At 33.8% G+C, this 19,682-nt stretch overlaps 2 long non-coding RNA genes and 1 pseudogene across 2 annotated transcripts; all 3 read right to left on the reverse strand.

Annotated features, from left to right (window-relative positions):
- Positions 1 to 1,696: 1,696 nt before the first annotated feature.
- On the reverse strand, positions 1,697 to 10,392 carry LOC124436853 (annotated as a pseudogene).
- A 3,819-nt stretch (positions 10,393 to 14,211) lies between these two features.
- On the reverse strand, positions 14,212 to 14,898 carry LOC124436854. The gene is made up of 4 exons (XR_006945512.1): positions 14,841 to 14,898; positions 14,721 to 14,743; positions 14,568 to 14,634; positions 14,212 to 14,273 (listed from the first exon to the last, which is right to left on the reverse strand). It is a non-coding gene; the product is annotated as an uncharacterized LOC124436854 (long non-coding RNA).
- A 3,250-nt stretch (positions 14,899 to 18,148) lies between these two features.
- On the reverse strand, positions 18,149 to 18,997 carry LOC124436903. Its single transcript, XR_006945535.1, has 3 exons — positions 18,938 to 18,997; positions 18,258 to 18,265; positions 18,149 to 18,184 (listed from the first exon to the last, which is right to left on the reverse strand). It is a non-coding gene; the product is annotated as an uncharacterized LOC124436903 (long non-coding RNA).
- Positions 18,998 to 19,682: the final 685 nt, after the last annotated feature.

The following is a 19,682-nucleotide window of genomic DNA, read 5'->3' on the forward strand; positions in this document are numbered from 1 at the left end:
ATGCTTCGTCACAGTAATTTTACAGACGAAGACGGGGACTTACTTGGTGCTCACTGTATAGAACTGTTGCTTTCTTAGACAACTTACTTCATAACTTGAAAGAAGACAAATAAATTATATACAGTATATGGCATTGTCATATTATAGATAATGACAACGTACATGTTTGCTGTCGGTTTAATGGTGTAATGCATCGCTGTCATTATGTCTATGAATTTTTTTTATGTCGAACGTATAAGCATTATGATTGAAAGTTGACTGCATTATCACATGAATACATGAATCACATGACTATACATTGATTTAACACTTTTTAAGTTTCGTTCATGGTCGTTATTTCATTATTCCGTTTTTTCATTATGATAGATGTACATTACTCCAACGATTTCCAGTATAGTTTTAAAGCATAAAGCGTGAGTTTATTTCATCCGTAATTAAAATCATCACCTTCTTACGCTAGAAAAATTTAATCAAACTTTTGTAGTTAGAAAGTGCGATGAAAAGCACCCACTGAAGAAAAGGAACTCTCCAAAATGTTTATATAGAACGCGTCTTTACTTTGGCCAACGAAATAGACATAAATGTGTATCTATTATTGATTTACCCCTCGTTTTGTGAAGCCCACGAGTGCGTAAAATACTGTCAGCTACGTGCATGTATTACATATCTTTGTGACAAACACAAAAACGCATATGCTACTGGGAGTTTAACATGAGTTCTAACGACAAATTTGAAAAACAAAAGCACCTGGGATTCAAAATAGTGATCAGTTACACAAAATGACGCGGTTTTGAGCGTGGAAAAGCTAAGCCACTGCACTAACTACTGTACCATTCGGCGATATGAGAAACATGCCAAGCATATTACAACATGTCAAGAGCTTGAAACAGAATAATATTTATTGCAGTCTATTGCCTTGGGCTCACGTTACATAGTTTCTTTGATTTAGCTTGATAATGTCTTTGAAATAAAGTCAAAATATTGCTTTAAATCTTGTCTCTTGCTTTCTTAAATCGAATCTTGAGTTTACAAGATGATGTGTTTTATAATTTACTTTGACTTATGTTTTGTAACCATGACACCATCATTGTCAAGTTGAAGAAAGGGATTAATTGAGGTTCATGTCCAGCTATAACATTGTTAGACAAGTCATGTTCTATGTAGGAAAACAAGTCGTGTATTGACGTAAACTTAACGTCACCAACATATAGTGCTGTGAGCCTTAACAAGATTTTGTGCATGTTACAGTTGTATGGCAACAACTTTTTGAAATGTAGTTCATGTCTTCTTTTCAAAATGTCGTTCATGCCGCCTTTTGGAAATGCTGTTCATGTCGTCTTTTTGAAAAGTTGTCGGAAAATCATAATAGTAAAAATAAGGCTTACATAGAATTTAAGCGTTTTAAAAATTTTTTTATGTAATCTAGGTTAGGTCATGCATGTATCTATGACCAAACTACAACGAGAGACAAAAACAAATAAACAATATACAATGTCAGGCATTGCTATGTGGTGATTTAGGACGACAAAAAGCATGTTCATATTTAAATTGGGAAAAATTTAATAAAATTGAACTCAGCCAATGGCAAAGATAGAAAGAGAACTGTAGTTCTGATGTAGGTATTTACCACACGATTGTCAGCTGAACAAATGGTCTTGATTTTACGTCGAAAAAAAAACCTGAATTGTCTGCGTTCAAACAAAATTAGGAACGACATAAATAGGTTAAAATCGTCCAATTAGAATATGTTAAAATGGTAAATTCACAAAGAGTTAAAATTTTCGCTAACTACAGACTAAATTTTCAAAAAACAAAGTCTTTCTCGGTCATATCAATAGCCCAAGCGAACTTTTGACGTTGCGTCTTATTGTAAATTTTCTCAATAGGGACATCGTTCTTTAGACACCTAAATCATACATTTACAGTTCAAGAATTCAAGTTAACATCAGATCAATCAATAAACTACGACTTTTAATTTAAAAATGATGGATATGAAGATATTTGGATCTTACCAAGCAATCGATATTCTCGGATCAAGATAATTTAACTTGGATGTCCCAAGTGCAATTTCCTTATTTTCATTCTAATCAACAACAGCAGAACATTGTGAAGACAACAATAAATATGAATGGCCAAAAAATATTTTCAAAGTGGTTTTTGGATTTTTATAGAAATATGATATTTCATTTGGTAATACAAAGTCAATACAAAGGGCTTCTCAGACGTTGTTTTATAATGCAACAGTAATGACTAACATCCACAATAAAGATGGATATACTAAAAAGACGGGATGTCTAAGTGATTTAAAATGTGCGTGCTAACTAAAGCAAGAGAAGGATACACTAGTTAATAAGTAAACTATTTATTTTTGTTGTGTAACTTATATCTATTGTTTTACCACATTGTCCCATGATGTTACCTACATTGAACTTTTTTTTGCCGTTGACAATTCCTTTATGACTTTACAATAATGTAAGGATGATTATGAGCGTTATATAATGTCTGCATGTTTTGAAAAAAAATATTTTGACGCCACTTTAGTACGAAAAAACAACAGTGTTTTCAAAACGTTTATTCGCAAGCATGTTTTAACTTAACTACATATCATCTTCTGCGCGAATGGATAATTAATTTAATTACAGCGTGGAATACATAAAATAAAAATATGATACAGTAAGGTATTACACACAAATTCCACAATATAAATAATTTATCCATTAACACTGAAGATGACTTATAGTTAAGTTAAAACATGTTTGCAAATGAAAGTTTCTAAAACACTATCATTCAGTTGTAACGTTTAGTTAGTATTGTGCTAATAAGATCATATTAAATTATGAAAAGCTAAACAGGTGTGGCTGTCTAAGTTCACTAGAACGGATCTGGTAATAAAAATCACGGAATCTGGCCACTTCAAGCATGCATTTACTTGTAGCAAATCAGAGAACAAATTGACTTAAAGAACAAATTCAACCAATTCTGTAACATGTAACAGCGAAAACGTATATACCCTATCTGTTTGTGAGACTTCCAGTTTAAACAATTGTTCCTTTAAACGTTCTATGGCGACCTTTTTCCTTTCGATTTTCCTTAAAAAAACAGTTGTTTAAAACCCTTCATGACGACAACAAACATCTTAACTCCAACACTACATAGTTTCTACCCCCCCCCCTAAATTTAGGAATTGTTGTCTTGGAATTTTCAAAAATGCCTTCTAGGGGTGGGTCGAAAAAATTTTGAATTTCTAGGGGTGGGTATGTCTATGTAGGGGTGGGTTCCGAGATTTTCCCTATTAGAATTATTAAAAAATAGATGAAATGCATCTATGATAAAAAAAGTTAATAACTTCAAAGTTCAAGATCACTCAATTTTTGCCCCCATGTTATTGCATCATCTATCTTCATATTACCCTATAAGGGACCAAAAATATCTCCCTAATTTGACACCATGTTATTGCATTATTGCATCAGCCATTGATTGCATCAGCCATTGGCGAGTTTGGTGAACTTGCTTGATTGACAATATTAGTGAATACATAGACTTTATCAGTGTTGTATATAGTATGCATAGAGAGACCATAAATAAGTCTAAAATCAGCTTTCCCATAGAAAAAAACGAATTTTTTATTGGCTCGTATTTAGCGGTGGGTAAGGAAATTTTGGACCCAAATGTAGGGGTGGGTTACCAATTTGGGGTGGGTATGTCTATGTAGGGGTGGGTTCCAACCCCTCTAGAAACTATGCACTAATGCACAGAAATACAAGTTTTATCATCTTGTAGGACATATGGTACATTACAAAATATATCTTCGTCCCATTTGCAGAATTTTCATAAGGTGAGTTTAATTTTGAGAATCTTAAAAAATATTAAAGTTTACTGGTTTCTCTAGCGTCGTATTTTAAAGACATACTTTGCAAGTGTTACTGGATCGCTTCCTTTAGCTTCACGTTTAAGATCCTTTAGTTCAACATTCCCATCCTTTATGGCTTTTTTCTTGTCGTCAATCTATTTCAACAAACATTATTTGAACTACTTATTTTACTTGTTGACGTATGATATCACGTGTTTATCACGTGAAGGTGGAATATCCATAAGCAGACTTTACCTTTTGCAGAAGATTTGACATGGATTGTTCAAACGTCTTTGGAACGGATCGCTAGACAAGAGAGAACGAACGTAAAGCTTTAAAGTAAATTGCAAACATAGTTAACACACGATCATCACTAAAATTAACTGTCCTCGCATTTTACTTTTCACAACCATAAAATTTTTTTCTTACGTCTTAACACAAAATTTGTCATGCAGTCAATGTTTACAACACTACACCTGATGGTTACATAAGATGGCGACAGCTCTGTTTGCGCGATTATAACCCAATACTCTTGCTGCAAGATTATCTTCTAACTCAAGTTTATCCAGCTGTTCTTGTAAGGTCATTGATGCATTGTATGTACGGAAGACCTTGGCACTGAGGCCTTCCATTAGATCTGAGAGATGTTTGTTTAATGATGTTGTCTGAGGAAGAACACAGACTATGAGTTAGAATCATTCAATAGATATTTTAATAATAAATTAGGGAATGTTGAATGCAAATCGAAAGCAAATAATTGAAGCAATAGTTCTAAACTTCTCAACTCACAGTCAGGCTATCGAACAGGTCGTCTCCGTCAGTTTTCCCTTCTAAATTCTTGAACACCTACGTATAGAAAGTAAAATAGAATTGCTGAACACTAATTAGAAATAAATTATAATGGCAAAACACTTACATGAAGTAAATTATAATGGCTAAACACCATTAGAAAGTAAATTAAAATGCTGAAATCCCATGAGAAATTATAGTTTAGAATCACTGAACACATAAATAAGTAAACTGAAAAGGCTAAGAACAGTTTCTGATGTCTACATTTTTATCTTAACACTTCCAGCTATATGCATGATCAAGGTATACAAACGCACTCTTCATTTTTCTCAAAATAAGAAATGCTTACAACATTAAACTTACATCACAACTAAATTTTACCTTTTTTTCACCAGGTGCAAAGTTGTGATAATGAATGGAATCTTTACCCAGAAAATCAAACTCAACTACGTATTCTTTGTACTCGAGTTGTTTATGAAGTTCTTAAAAATAGAAAATTAAAATATCAACAAAAAAAAAGATGGATGCTGTTGGTATGGTAAGTAAAACATGTTTTTTTGCTAAAAATGGCGGAAATTTTCGAAAGTTGATGGCCAGATTGATAAAATACTGACTGTTAGAGATGGTCATACGTTAAAATAAAAATTGCTAGTTAACGCGATTAAAAAGATGTTTACTAAAATCATCATCAACAGTTCTTCTCGGAACTTCACTAACATTCACAAACTATAGACGATAGTATCACGTTCAAACCATTTACTATAGTTGTTCCACAATTTTTTTTCTCGTATTTGTTATAAGATAAAGTAAACATTTATATTTTGTAAACAAACAACAAACAGGAAGGATAAGCGTCAGCATTTTCGTTTTAAGTGCCATAAAAAAACTTCCGGTATATTTTTTTCTGTGTCAAAGAAACCAATACGTATGAATGGACAAAAAGATTATTTTAACAGGTTGACCTCATCACGAAAAGCTGAAATACAGAAGGTGTGTGTAAAAGAGTGGGTTTCCCTCAAATTTGATTGTTTACTATAGTAGCTATTCTGATCGAACAAGGAAAAACTTATTATGTACAATAAATGAACATACTTATGTGCTCATATCTTAGTGAACAGCAACACACTGTGTCAGCGGTATCTTCGTCCTTCTCGTGACCAGCACGAAGAGCAAGCTAATGGAGGGATCTAAAACACCTGGATGGTAAAAGAATGTTCAAAAGCAGAACAAAATGTTCAATTAAAACCATTACCTTATCAATGAAATACAACGCTACACCTCTGGAATAAAGAAATAAAAATGCTGTTAGCTTGTTCAAAAACAACAACAACAGCTCCTATAGTTAATTAAAGCAAAAAATAACCTCCCCCCCGTCAAACGTCACATATTTCAATGTGACTTCTAATTATAAACATCAATAAAACAAAATATATTCCACTATTTTAATTGTGCAAATTAAATATGTTTAATGATATTTCAATCGAAATATAGCTACTTTTTATAGTTAATCAAAATTTTTAATTTACACAACAAATATTTCGGAACATCGTTGGTTTCGTATGCGTTAAAATCATTCGCTGACAATGAACATACCTTTGTCTTATACGCATTTCCTTAGATTTCCAATCATTCCTATATCCTTGACGGATTTGACCAATTAATCCCTACCAAAACATTATCAATCAACATAACATCTCTTGCATCCCAATAAGTACTTCGGAGTCTTGGATAAATAGAACATTTAGATTTGGGATTCTGAGTTTGACTTCAGACAAAGATTTGCGGATTGCTGAGCAAAGTCGCATTTCAGATTATCTTAATTGGATTCATGTAACAGTTTTATGCACACAATAATATGGAGAGTCAAATCACATAAAATAATAAAAATGGTTACACATACTTTTAATTTACGCGTGGTTTCATACTTCTGCCAATCTTTTTCGCCCTAAATTATCAAAATTCATACTTTCAAAACAACATCATTCGGCACATCACAAATCAACTATCACATAGTAATTACGTTGATCCTTGATGTTGGATTTAACATGACGTACTTGTAACTTCCCTGGATATTCTCGATCCAACATGCTAACCACGTAACCTAATAAATGGATGAAAAATCTCATATTGTGAAATTTTTTTACCAAGATTCAATGTATATCCATATATATCCATCAACAACACTGCATGTCAATCAATGTCTACACATATCCATCAATGTTCATGTTCAACGAACAAAATTTGTAAGAAAATGTACACAGTCATCAACAACTATCACACCTTATTATCATGCTTAATTGCTTTCCATCTTTGCCCGTTAGGAGGATCAGGAACTTTCGCATCTCTACGTAAAAAGAGACGTGACGGCGTTAGTTTTACAATGTAGAAAATATTTAAATAGTTATTTTCGACATACGAATTTTTCTGTTTACCAGTTAAGAAGACAACCTAGATTTTTCGTGAAGGAGTTGAAAAAATAGAATACTTTTGCGCGAAGAAACGCGAAATATGATCTAAATCAAAAACTTGCCAATATTAATGATGACATCTTTAGCTTGGAGTCTTTTCTTCAGTTTCCCCTGCTTCGGAAAAGCCCGGGAGGTTCGATCTTAAAATTCCCCACTCTTTCTCGATGATTATACATCATACAGTAGCCATACTCCTGTAAAATTTCTTCATTCTTCGCTTTGATGACTTGTTTCTCCTCTTTAGTCAAGTTTTTTCTTTCTTCGTTTTTCTAAACACAAACACCCGGGAATCAATAGGAGTTAAATATCATCAGGGCGGTTGGGGCTGCGTTTACAAAACACGAGGTAATGAACAGTAGCCCGTTTGTTAATTTAGCTGGGGGAGAGGACGCTACACTTCACAAAACACAAGTTTATCTGGGGAGTTAATGTATCTAAATCAGCGAGTTTTAAAGTCACAGTTATCTAATATATTAGAGAGCACGAAAACCTTCACAATCAAGATATGGTTGAAGTAAAAAAAAAAACAAAGAAAAACAATAAGATAAAAAGCGCTGCTTCTTTCATCGTCTAAATTAAAAAGAATCTTATTTTGGATGGTAGACAATTATCCAACACATGTTGACACTTTTCCAGTCAACTTTCTTACAACTTATCAAATATGTCAGTTCACCGCTCAAAATAATTTGGTCACAAAAGTTCTTTAGATGCAACACAAAGAAAAACTATCATTACCTGAACATAATAAGCATGAATTTCTTTGAAATTACATTTACTGAGGTCTTTAATCGTCCCTCGCTCTCCATCCGTCATTTCTTTTCTCTAATCTTGAAAGAAATTATCGTTAAAAATCTTCTTCAAAGTGTATTCATGGTCCAACATCTTTGCGTAAAATCCTGCCACCTGATAAAAAAGAAACTCGAAATAGTAAAGAGATACATCGAAGATGTATCCACGATGGTTTTGTAGGTTTGGGGGAGGGGAGAGTGATCTTGGTTGGATTTTAATGGCTACTTGTTGCCGTAGCATACAAGAGTTTTTTGTCCAATCATGTTACATTTTTATTATCATAGGAATAATTTTGAAAGTGTGCTCCATTGAACACTAACCAGTATTGCTTTTGCTTAATTGTTTGGTAAATTGGTATTTTGTGCATAAGTAATTGGTAGCCGAACTGTACTTAAGGAGTACACAACTCTCCCCTGAATCCATATTTAAGATGCATCAGGAATTGAACAGCATTGCTTTCGGATATGAGAAAAGAATGCGGAGTTTGTTTAGTTCATTTTATTTCTACTCCTGATACACAGGGTTGCATAAAACAGCCGAAAAGTGCGAAAAGCATGACCTTAGACACATTTTTTAACTACTGAGTAACTCGACTTATAGTCGCCATTTACCATGGCAACTACACTCTTTAAGGTAATATAGCAACAATATATTCTAACCTCTTCACTTTAGGGAGAAAGTTCTACTTTCACACCTAAAGAATAACAACCGAAAATAAACGAATGCTATAAAATTAATTTATTCATTTTCAAGTTAAATATTTATCATAAATATGAAAACTATGTTTTAAAGTTATTGTCGTGAACTCTTACCGTCGTAGTAAAAGTTGACATCATCAGGAAGAGGTTCATACTCCGGTGGGAAGTATGGTCCCTTGTGCTCTATTGTGAGCCATTTATACCTTCCTTAAGTGTGAACCATTTTATACCTTCCGGATTTTTTTCCTCCTCTCACCTGAAGCACAAAGACACGAGTTGAGGTGAGAGCAGTGAACTGTAATATTAACTGGAACGCTAACTTCAATACTTGAGCTAAAGGCCATTTTGAAGCAACCTTTTTATCTGCGTTTATAGGCATTTTACCTAATCTCGTGAGATAAAACTTATTATGGCCATTTGTGCAACTGTAATTTTTGTATATCGTTGTTTATTTTCGAAAGTAGTATCATGGAACTTCTAAAAACGCAGAAAAACTAGTATCAGTATTGGCTTCAAAGATGGCGGAGGAGTTAGCGTTCCAGTTAATATTACAGTTCACTGGGTGGGTAAGAGTCGTCCCCCAGGATTCTCACGCATTTTGGAAACTTTGACTTACCATTTCCAAACTTCCTCAGCCTTCTTTTCTTTTTTGTCCTATAATGGAAACACGCATGAGTAACAACTCCTTACCACAAAAGATAGTCCTAAACATAGTTATACCGTTTTCACATTTTCTGTTCCTTTCTTCGTCGTTTCTTTACTTGTCTTGGTCGTCTTCTGTTTCTTCTTGTCTATACCATCTTTAACACCAACATCAGATTTCTTCTTTGTTTTTTTTTCTGCAGCGAATGGTTTAAATTTGCAACCGATTGATAAACATTACTAGTAAAAGGAAAACATAATCGCTGATCTAATACCGCTGGCTGGTAATCATCTTCGTCCTCTTCGTCATTTGAGCCTTTTCGTTTCCTTTGGTTGACAGATTGCTTTTTTTGCGAACCAATCTTCGCCCTGAATACCAAAAAATCTTTAAGACTAAACGGTATGGACGAAAAACATTGGAAAAAGCTCTCTTTGTACAAACCATGAAGCCTTTTTCGACATAAATAAAAAAAAGAAAACAAAACGAATTGAGAGACGGCATAAAAACCAATCAAAACTTAAAGTACCATTCCCCCGGAAACTTCATGTCATTAAAGTGACAACATAACTGGACGGCAAGCTTTATTTAGACATTGCTAAGCTTACATGACAGTTATATTTAAATCGATGTTTTTTTCATACACCGAAGTCACATGACATGAAAACCTGCAAACGCGTCAAATTTGCAAGTTTGTGATTTCGGTACGACTGTCAAACTTTGTTTCCGAATGCAAAACAATCGATTCTCGTGTGAATGTTCGACGTACGGATAAAATAATAATGTGGTTTTCAACGTTAAACAACAAAAGTAGCAAACAAAACTACCAATGGCACATCATCTTCATCTGAATCTGAATAACTTCTTTCCTTCTTCACTTTCTTTAACGTTTCCTCCTTGTTTTTATCGACTTTTTTCATTCCTTCGTTTGTACCCCGGTCATCTTCCTCTCCATTTCCAGTCTCCACGGCATCTTCCTTCTTCACTTATTTATTAATTTTAAGTTTCAAGGAGCTATTTGAGGAGGATTTCTTTGCAACATTTGCTTTTGAGGAACCATCCTTCTTGACGTTCCCGCTATTTTCATTTTTTAAGTTTGCGTTCGACTTTGCGGAGGTTAATTTCTCTGCTTTGGCAGGACTAGGTGTGCTCTGTTTTTCCTTCTTTATTTTAACCGAGGACTTTGAAGAAGATTTTTTAACTTCAGATATTTTGGAACTTTTTAAGTTGTCGGACTTGTGTTCAGAATTATGAATTCCAGGTTCTGTTTTTGTTTTTTTCCCCGCCTAAATCAGTTTTACTCGATTTAAGTTTCAATTTCTTAACGGTTCCCAAGTTTGCGTTCTTCGTCGGTTCCTCTCGGTTCAATTTCGAAATCTTCTCGGATTTCGGGGAGATGTTTGACGGGTTTTCTCTCTTTATTTTTTTTTACTTTTTTCACGGATTCACCATCTGCCTTTTTCATTGGTAAGTTTACTAGATCGCTGCGGTTTCGAATCAAAGAAAAGTCACAGCAATAAACACAACAAGAAAAGTATACAATGCTGATTCATAAAAAAAACTTTAGCACGCATGTCAAGTGAGCAGCAGGGTGGTACGAGACATTTTAACTGTAAGAGAAGAGGGGCAAATTTTACTGAGGAGGAACACGAGATACTTGAAGTACTGGAATGGATTCAGAATGATTTTGGAGGTGGTGGTCTAGTTTGGTTAAGATTTGCAGCTATTTTGATTGTTAAATTTTGTTCCTCGCATATCATAAATTAGTCCGTGATCTGTGCCTCAAAAATATGCTTTAAAAATGAGTTTCGTTGGACACCTCAAGGAAGGTCGCAAAATTTTCAAAATAGATAGAAAGTCACTTGCTGTTTGATATTCTTTTTATTGTCACTTCTAAAAAGCTGCAGTTTTTTAGTATTTCGCAGTTGAATTTCAAAATTCCTCGCTCCTTCAATTTTGAATGTCGCCATTTTTTTGGTGCGGAACTCTTTGATCTAACTGCCGTTGTCATGGTGAGGCAAATTTATTAACGGGCGCCATCTTGAAAGGTGGCAAAAAGGCGAGACTCTTAATAAAGTCCAAGTAAAATGTAAGTTTTAAATGAAGAATTCTATCAAAAATTTTGGAAGCAAACCTAAACTGTCACCTTTGCACTTATGTACCAACATAGGAGAAGCCTGTTTTATACCTAAATCTTGTCAGTTTTAAGAACTCATGGTTAAATCGTGCGCAACTTCACTTTTCGAAGGATAGCCACGCATCTTTCCATAAATTTTTCCTTAAACACTAAAGCTTGGTAAGAAATTGATCATTACCACTAAAGAATTTTTTGTTAATAAGCTTTTAAAGAGGCACATCATTATGCAAAGGCCTAAGATAAATGTAAAATTTGTAGAACAAACATTTAGCAGCTTACAGCTATGTTACAGATTCCATAAAGTACATGCTTTTCTGATTAACCTGCTTTAAGTGATGCAAGAGCAAAAATAAAGTTTTAAAAGTATTGCTATCAGGCTATTAGACTCACTAAACACAAGAATTACTTTGATTCAATGTTTTGACCACACTTTCTACTAGGTCACTCCACATAGGATAAGTGAAGTCCATTCTTTACTTTGGAAGAGTAGAACTCTAAAATTTCTCTTTTTAAATATAGAAGGACAACATTTTTTTGGTTTTGTAGAACCTACACTAAGCATTAAAGTGCTTGCTCACTTACTTCTAACAGAGGATTTTGTCTCCATTACATACCAATGTCCCAAAACCATCTTTAGTTGCTGTTTCCATGCATTGATTATATAAAGAATGACTTCAAAAATAATTCAGATATTCTTTATTTTAAATCAACATTATAAACTTTTATCAAAGGACACAGAGTAAATTAGTAAATTAGTATGTATAGATCAGAATCATAACTACATTTCTTGTTGAGAAATATATATTTAGGATCACTTTTTCAATCAATGTGCCAGAACTCTTTCACTCTCCTTTTCATGGTATGGCAAAGACAACTTTTATCTATGAAAGTCCTCGCTAATCAAATTTAAAATAAAACAAGTTTCAACCCAAGCAAAAAACCCCCAGCTTTCTGGCTTCTGAAATGGCTCACTGAAAAATATTCTTTCTTGAATTGTAAAACATGATCTTGAGCATAAAGCCTTAACTGAAGATTAACAATCATCACAACCTATGAAAGAGATTGTTGAAAAATACAAATGTTTACCACTTCTGACATATTGTAAACAAATAGTAGCTAAGTTTGTTCTAAGAATCATATAATGTTGAGTTCTAGCTTGGTGTTTTGAGATTTTATGCTTCTTAACTGAGATTTTTAACTTCTTTTTAAAAAATACCTCTCAGTTGTATACAGAATGCAATAAGAATGACTTTAGCAATATTTACACTAACTCGTGATTAGCAATGGAAGTTTATGGAACTTACATTTTTGTACCAAGCTGCGCTTTGGCCTTTCTGTTTACAACCACAAATGGATATTACTCCTCCGGATAAAAATGGGTGGCAAACGAGTGACGGGAAACTGCAAGTCTGAAATCGTATGGATGACCATTCCCCTAGCGCCGAATTCCCTACTTGATAACGTTCATTGTGGTTGTAAGACTGGCTGCAACGTGGCTGTAACTCCCAACGTTGTTCATGTAACAAAGCTGGAGTGAAGTACACAAATGTATGGTCGTGTACTGCATGCACGAATGTAGATATTGATGACGACAATGATGTTGAGGAAGAGGAGTTTTTAGATGATGACATTGACGACGAATTCGAGACAGACCTTTAAAAAAAGCGCGCCTTGTCTTGCACAATACGATTATAACCTTCAAAATATTATCTTCGCAACAATTGCTAATATCCAACCTAATGCACGAGTGAAATATGTATTTCTTTCAGACATTTTATTTATGTTGCCAGTATTATCGTGCGGAATAGCTCTCTATTAGGTCTGGCACTAACACACAAAATATAAATAACATGAAGTTTCCTTGGGAAATAGGCGGATTCCAAAATTGTAATGAGCTACAAATTTTACAATTTTAATGTAATATAGCAATAAAACTGCAGCGTTTTGGAGACGACAAGAAGTAAAACTGCGCTAAGCATGTAAAAGTCGTTCTGTCTTGAATTTTCCACGACCTTCTTTGAGGTATCCAACGGGAATGAAAGAAAATCGGTCACAGATCACGGACTAAATGGGAATTGTCCTGTGGAAACGCATTTCTTGGAAAACAAATCAAAATTCATTATGCTTAACTGCTTGTAATATTTATATACGTATCATAAAGAAATTATCCACCTCCCGAACCTTCCCCCTCTCCCAGTATTTCTGTTATATTTATACATCATAAACAAATTATCCATATCCTTCACCTTCCCTCTCCCCTGAAGTATATGTACACCTGATGAAGAGTTAGCTTGATAGTATAAAAACTTACGTCTGTTTCGCTCGAGAAAACTACAAAATAAAAATATTATTTAAAAAAAAAGCAAGACGATAAAAAAGAGTATATAAAACAAAAGGCCAAAACAAATTTATGATAAAAGGGTATTACACTAAAGTGCTTACGAAACGAAAATGTTTCTTTATGTAATCCGCGAAGGCTATTTTGTTAGGATTTGATAACAGGTCTTGTCTGACGTTTCGACCAGGTCAATCACGCTGAAATCACTCGAAATAAAAGATGTTTACTGTGTTTACGCAGTCTTATGAAAACCGAGGAGGCCTTTGAAAGAACTCGAGAGCAGATCAGTGCAAGCCTAAGACCGAAGGTCGAGGGTTGCGCCTACTCTCAGGTTCTCACAAAGATTTTCTCTCTCACCAGATCACGAGTTTCTCGGAATACAATCAATTTATAAAGCTCAGTGACTTGTAACTTATCCAGGAAACGTGGGAATGACAAATAACAAAATTTCTCTTTCGTACGCACTTTGGAAAAAATACCAATGATATAAAAATAATAACTTACCAGTGTAACGTCATCATAGACGCTGTCGCTCATGTTAGCATCAGGATTTATCAAACTTGACTACCAAAGAAAAAAAACCAAACTTAGGCCTGTATTCTAAAGTTTCACTCACACAAACACCGAATGTGACTTTAAAATCATCTTTTAATTAATCAAAGATGGAATTTTCGTGCTACTTATTGCTCACTTTGAAATATAATTGCTAAAATTTAGACATTGATTAAAGAAAGCGCAATTTTTAAGTCGCCCACAACGAGCGCGAGAATGTGCTTTTAGAATACGGGCATTAGATTTTTGAGCTACTAAAGATAAGACAAACTCGTTTGTATTTATTTTTTTTTTGTTTTTCTGAACCTTATTCTCCGTCTTCTCTGCCTTTCGTTCTTTCTTCTCTGTGACTTTCTCTTTCTTTACGCCATTGCTATAAAAAATTGAGAAAATTAATGAAGAGTTTAAATACTAAAGTAATGAAAAGCCATCCATAGAAAGCCAATTTAGAAAACTCACTTAACAGATCCACTCTTCGCCGACTTTGTTTGAGAATGAAAAAGTAGAAAAAAACATGAATATTTTGACAACCGCAACAACATTGTACATGTATCAGTAAAAATTGTTTAAATAACATACAGACAAACCAAGGTACGACCTATCCATTTTTATTTTCTTTGCCTCTGGAGCTTTTGCTGATTGAGGATGGTATAAATAAATTAGATTGGGCAGTGTTTGGATTATGGTCAAAATCAAGCAGATACATTCTCCCATCATGTATGTGATATTCACAATGTAATTATTTTGTTATTTCTGGCTCCCCAAGCATTGATAATTAATAAAGACCTTACAAAATATGGCATAAATACTGTGTCTTATAATAAGTATATTAGTCTACGTATGCAAGTACAGTTTTTGCCATCTTTCTCAAACATACAGTAACAAATTTGCTATGTTACTTATGATCCACAAATTGAATATTTGCTAATTTTTCTAATTAAGTTCTTCTGACAAGTACCAAATGTCGAGAGCTTTTATACGGCAAAGTAATGAAAAATACATGAAAATCTTAATCCAATAATTCTAGTTAAAACTAAAATAGACTTATCAGAATTTTATAACACATTATACAAGTAATTTTGAATTGTTTCCATGCAGACTCAATTTCATAGAATCAATCAAAAACCTTTATTTATATTTTATATATGGATTTCAAGTGCTTGTGAAGCAAAAATTTTCCTTTTCAAAGTGTATTTACAATGAACAGAACTATTAAATTGACTGTAGACTTTGTAAAACAGTTTATGAATGTCTTTTTTCATTCTCAAAATATAGAAGTTTTGTATGTGACGTAACATTTTGAATAACCAATAAAATCATATCAATCAATTTCCCTTTATTAAAAAGATAAATTCATCATATAAAATACATCCTTTATTATGCAACTGAATTATGCAATATGACATCACTGGTTGTGCAAACTTGCACACTCCACAAACTTTAATATCTTGAAAATGAAAAGAGAAAGGCGTTAACTGTTTGGGAAAGTCTAGTATCTACCAAAAAATTTTCCCCACCCATCCCTACTAGGTAGGTTTTAAAACACCTAAGGGGAGGGGGAGTAAAATAAATTTGCCCTAATTCATAAAATGTAAGATTTACCACTCAATGTCTGGCATTGGCATTAACATGGCTAGGTACTTGCCTCCTAATGAAGATTGTCTGGAGAAATACATCAAACGTTCCAATTAACAAGCAGCAATATGGAAATCGTCACTGTGCTCCACCAATTCCTTCCAACCATGGATGCAAAATTGACCAAAAATAAGTCTATCTCCATTGATTAGATAGATGGCAGTTGTGCACTAATCGATGTGCTAAATATTTACAATTGTATGCAAATGCACTACTGGTTGCTCAAAAAATAGATGTTCTTGTAAAAAAAGCATCCATTTCTTGCATTGAGCTCTCTTAATGCCTTTCGTGCTTTAATAAAACAGAAGAATTACAAACAGATGAGTATGGTGAGGTTTTGGTTGCAAAAATTCCAGACGAAGAATTGTCAAGTGACAATGAGTCAATGAAATGAACATTGAAAATTATCAAGTAGCATCAAGATTTCACATCTTTCTTGATTGAACCTTGTCTTTGTATTATAACACCTCTTGTAGCAATTTTCAATATTCAGTCAACTTGTATAATCTTTCTTACAAGAAAATTGTATTTTGCTTTGTTTACCTCTCTAAATAAACTGTAGGCCCACGACCCGAATAAAAAAACAGCGGTAAATTATGTGTACTTCAAGTAAAAATGTAGCCTAAACAACAAAACGGGAACGATCTTCATCGTCAAAATTCTAAAACCGAGGGTTTTCGTGAGTGGAAATTCGAATTTAGCATGTTGAAAACTACAGAATACCGTTCATAAAATTTAAAACCGCGATGGTGGCTACGAAAGTAAATCTTTTGAGGCCACAGGCAACGGACTAATGCGTAATTTTCAGACTTTCAGTCGCACTGTAACTAAATCGTTCGATCCTTTTGGTTATAATATAGCTGTACTTTTCGTAATTCACGATATACTTGAATACTCGAGCCCAAATCGCGTACGGCTTCTAATCACAGAAATAAGAGAAAAATACGCTTGAAGTTGTATTAGAAATCAAAATAAATGATAAAAGGCTATGGCCAATAAGTGTTCCCACATGAATTTCACATGTCGACGAGTGACAAAGGCTTGTATTTTATTATAATTACATAACGATGTCTCATGTCTGCTGTGATTTCTACTACTACACGCGTTCTCAATGTAGACTGTTATAGCAATTATTATACATGTGAGTAAATAGTTATATGTAACGTAATGTTTAAGAAAAGTAAAATCTACGTACCTTGCTTCACCATATGACAGCGTAGATATCATTTTTTTTTTGTAATACTATCAATAATCCAAAATATCCTAGCGAAAAATATTTGCGTGCGCACATGCACATTACAAATTTGATTAAGCGAGCAATAGCAAGGCAATAGTGCTTCTTCTGTGCTTGGCCTGTCAGTTGTCATGCTATTGTGACATTTGTAGGTGTGTCAAAACGGGGCATTCCATCATGGTCGTAAACAGCAAGCGTGCAAGCTTAACTAAGAAATCTAGTGTTTCAAAAGAATCTTTTATTAGTTATTTGAAACAAATTTTTGACAAAAGTTTTTGGATTTATGTTTTGCGTGAGAATAATACATACGTTTGTCTTTTTTTTATTTCCACTGTTTACGTAAAAACGTAAGCAATTTTTTGTCTACAAACCAGTGTATGCAATAATTAGATGCTTTTTTATGTTTCAGCCAGTTTTGCAACAAACAATGAAATGAATAAATGCTCAAAACACTGAGTAGCGCTATAACTCTTTCGAATACGCCATTTTGAGTTATAACTTCACCAGTAAAAAATTGGTCATTACACATTGCAATGATAAAGACAATCAGTATAACCATTCAACAATTGGTTAAAAACTGTTTACCAATAAACATGGCGTTGTTCTAACGTAAGAAGAATTAGTTGAAACGACCAATTCCGTTTGATCAATAAAATATATGATAAATTAACTTATTTAAATTGGTAGCTAAGAGAAAAATTGGTTGTTTTAACATTAATTTTTAACAGTGTACCTATATGATATTGTGAAAATATTTCAAATTCATTTCAAATAAATTGTCAACAATAGCTAACTACAACCATCATAAGACTTTTTAGTTGAAAAACAAAATGTTACGTCAGACACACGAGTCACAAACTCAATTAGGTAAAGTGGGAGTACCAAGACCGGAAATGAGCTTTTTTCTACTTCGCTACAAGAGAATCGTAAATCGTAAAAACGTAATCTCTGATCTAATACCGCTGGCTGGTAATCGTCTTCGTCCTCTTCGCCATTTGAGCCTTTTCGTTTTCTTTTTTTGACAGATTGCTTTTTTTGCAAACCAATCTTCGTCCTGAAGAACAAAAAATCTTCAAGACTAAACGGTATGGACGAAAAACATTGGAAAAATGTTTCGTTATACAAACCTTGAAGCCTTTTTCGACATAAATAAAAAAAAGAAAACAAAACAAATTGAGAGACGGCATAACAGCTGTGAAAAAGCATTTTATAAGCTCATATAAAAACCTGGACAACTTTGAAACAATATTAAGCAATAGCACACTACCTAATTTTAATTTTAATTTTTTATAAATTAATTTTATCTTTCTGAATATTTTTAATATGTCCAGCTATTTTTATCGTAGAATTTTGTAATTATTTACATATTTATTCATTATCAGTTTTTTTGTAATCCTGTATAATCTAGTTAGAGGGCCACAGGTTTGTCAGCTTTTCAGCTGTTACGTGTCCCCCTCTTCAAATAAAGTCCTTATTATTATTATTATAAAAACCAGTCATAACTTAAAGTGCCCCTCCCTCCCGAAACTTCATGCCATTGAACTGACAACATAATTGGACGGCAAGCTTTATTTAGACATTGCTGAGCTTACATGGCAGTTATATTCAAATCAATGCTTCATTCACACACCGAAGTCACATCTCGTAAAAACATGCAAACGCGTCAAATTCTCAAGTTTGTGATTTCTGTAGGACTTTTAAACTTTGTTTCCGAATGCAAAACAATCGATTCTCGTGTGAATGTTCGACGCACGAATAAAATGATAATGTGGTTTTCAAGGTTAAACAACAAAAGTAAATAAAATACCAATGGCACATCATCTTCATCTGAATCTGAATAACTTCTTTCCTTCTTCACTTTCTTTAAACAAGTTCTATGTCTACGTTAGTCACACGACCTCCCATACACCCTTAGAACCAATTATGTAAATCACTAGACCAAGCATTAACTTTTGATTACATGTTTGTAGATGTAGATCGTCCAGGTTGGTATAGTCACGAGAAGGACTGTTTTCGTTGCTGTTAAATGACGTTTCGACAACCTTAGCGGTAGTTATCTTCAGAGTCAAAAAGTCAACCAGGACACAAGTGAAAAGCACTAAATATCTTGCTGGATTATGGCAGCTAATATGCGCGACACAACATGCGAGTGGACATCAGATATTCCGACACGAGTGACTCTTTTGCATATTCTATATTCTGTGCCTATACCATCTATGTTTAAACACAATGACACATCAGAATGTAATCAGAACGCACCTTGCAAATGTAGATTATCAAGAAAATTCTTAAAGATACGAAAAGCCACTTCTTTCCACGCATCTCAATTGTATTAGAAACATACGGTGGCCCGTATGTGCCACAGCTTCTGCGTAGAAATATGTAGCTGTTGCATACAAATCGAGTTTCTACGTACAAACCCGAGTGTTCTTCGTACAAATATAATGTTGCTCCTTGGAAAACGAACTGCTCCACACAAATGTTAACCTTCTGCTTGTTGAAATGCTACTTCTCCACACTTAAAGAAAGGTTGCTACGAGCAAATAATCCCT

This window comes from Xenia sp. Carnegie-2017, unplaced genomic scaffold (genome assembly GCF_021976095.1).
Source record: "Xenia sp. Carnegie-2017 unplaced genomic scaffold, XeniaSp_v1 HiC_scaffold_16, whole genome shotgun sequence".
In the NCBI taxonomy this organism is placed as follows: Eukaryota; Metazoa; Cnidaria; class Anthozoa; order Malacalcyonacea; family Xeniidae; genus Xenia; species Xenia sp. Carnegie-2017.